Source organism: Mirounga leonina, unplaced genomic scaffold (genome assembly GCF_011800145.1).
Source record: "Mirounga leonina isolate KUSES-001 unplaced genomic scaffold, KU_Mleo_1.0 Mir_101414, whole genome shotgun sequence".
NCBI classification, from domain to species: domain Eukaryota; kingdom Metazoa; phylum Chordata; class Mammalia; order Carnivora; family Phocidae; genus Mirounga; species Mirounga leonina.
In genome coordinates this window covers 897,307-899,820 of record NW_023270121.1, presented here as the reverse complement: position 1 = coordinate 899,820, position 2,514 = coordinate 897,307, and positions in this window count along the sequence as shown.

The window sequence follows — 2,514 nt, the reverse complement described above, 5'->3', positions numbered from 1 at the left end:
GCCACGGGGATATTCTTTTTGTAGAGATCTACATCTATCTTCTTACACCTCAGGCTGATTTCGTGGGTGTTCAGAGTGGTCTGGTAGATATCCAGCTCAATTCCAGGGACCGGTTGGAATAGGGTCCCCTACTCCTCCACCATCTTTTCCAGGTCCTCCAATCTTGTTTTTTAAGGGGATAAATTCATCCCCAAACTCAAACTCCAGAGATCTTCTCTCCTTTACTCTTTTTAAGATGATCTAATAATACACAAAGGAGATTTTACTCTTCTCATTTTTCAGAATGTTCACCTTCTTTTTTGAGTACCTGGATTCAGTCTTCCACCAGGATTACTACACCTCTTTGCAATTCTTAAGTTGTAATGTCACCAAAGCTTTGCTCTCTTCTACAAGGACAGTCAGTAGATACACTAACAGCTTCAGTGTCCTTGTCAGTCCCTGAAAGCTGATTTTCCAGTGCCTTATGGAGAACAGTCACTCTCAGGTATTAAAGGTGCCTCATCTCTGATGAGAGCCTCAGGAGCCAATGGTTATCCACAAGAATGATTTCTGCTTCTCAGGGGCAGCAACTCTCAGAATCTTGCTTTGTTCATATAGAGTTGAGATGCGGTGGTTCCTGAAGGTAACTATTACTTTTTTTCCCCTAAATGCATCAATCCTTCATGTATAGACTTCACCGTGATATTCGAATCTCGCTCCTGGCAGGGATCTTGTAAGATACAATATCAGATTGAGCACCAGCCTCCACAGACAAAGGGCGCTCTGGGCGGCTCCGCCACTCACCCCGCTGCTGCTGCCCCACCCGACCTAGGTGGGAAAGGGTGATGAGGGCCGTACTGCCTGAGTCAATGACGCCCAGAGGCTGGATGTCTGGGGCTGGACGCCCACACCTTTCAGGCTGTGACGGAAGTTTTCCAGCCTCACTTTTTCTTTATCAAACCACTCATTAAAAAGAATCGAATACCATCTGCACATTAAAGCGTGTGTGTAAAGCTGGGAGAAATCATTTGCAACCTATATTCAGACACCTGCTTATGTATTTAATTTACAAAATATTTTAAACAATAGATATAGGTCAATGATATCAAGAGTGGATGCACGCAACAAGGAATATAAATCCCTAATAAACACGTGAAAACATACTGGTCTAAATAAATAAACAGAAAATGAACCATATCAAGTGAAACAGGGATACCATAATGTATACAGCAAAATATGACCCCATTTCTGAAAAAAAAAAAAATATCCACATGGGTATGTGTGTGATTAAATATTCTTAGTGCATTACATACAGAGAAAAATTTGGGAAATAGACACCAATAAGTTAACAGAGAATATCTTTGTATTATGGTGTTGGCAAAAGTTAGGGAAAGATGGAAGTGACATAATAATTTCAGCTCTTAAATATACATTTCTATAGTTTTTATATATGTGTTAGACAAAGAGAAGTATTAATTGGCAATCTGACAAAGTATTGAGATAAAGTTTTCTAAAACGGGTAAATCAGGAACTGTGTCACAAAATAATAGTATAGAAATATGTTTTTTTAAAAAAGATTTTATTGGGGCACCTCGGTGGCTCAGTCGTTAAGCATCTGCCTTTGGCTCAGGTCATGATCCCAGGGTCCTGGGATCGAGCCCCACATCGGGCTCCCTGCTCCGCGGGAAGCCTGCTTCTCCCTCTCCCATTCCCCCTGCTTGTGTTCCCTCTCTCGCTGTGTCTCTCTCTGTCAAATAAATAAATAAAATCTTTAAAAAAAAAGATTTTATTTATTTGAGAGAGAGAGCGAGCACGTGAGAGAGAGTACATGGGGGAGGGGCAGAGGGAGAGGGAGGAGCAGACTCCCCACTGAACAGGGAGCCTGATGTGGGACTCGATCCCAGGACCCTGAGATCATGACCTGAGCCAAAGGCAGACACTTAATTTACTGAGCCATCCAGGTGCCCCTAGAAATATGTTTATTTAGCAGCTTAGAAACGTGTTCATATCCTGCAGTGTGAAAATAACATGCTAAATAAATGTCTTTGATAATAATTCACTGTGTATTCACTGTCCAAGATAAAGATATTTTTAGTTTATATATTTGCATTTCTATGGTGTTTTAAATATGGAAGCATTGAATAAAATATTGAAAACATAAAAATAATTGCAAACTGATTACAAATATGATACTTATATATTCACAGCCTTGGAAGCAGATCAAAACGATTTATTTGACAGTTTTCTGTATGCATATGTGTTTGTGTATGTTTCCCTGTCTCAAACTTCTCCACACCAATTTTTCATACACTAACTCATGCAACTTTCTACTCAGTTCACTGAGGATTTCTAGTCCAGGGCTTGAAGATCTCAGGATGGGCGTGAATGTGGAAGGATTGCTGCCAGTGTGTAGAAAAGTCTAGAAATTTGGCCTATAATATGGAAACTATTCACCTCCCTCCCTCACCACCAACACCACATGACTTTTCATCCCCTACCCTTTGCCAAGCCCCATAATTGAGTCTTTCACACCTG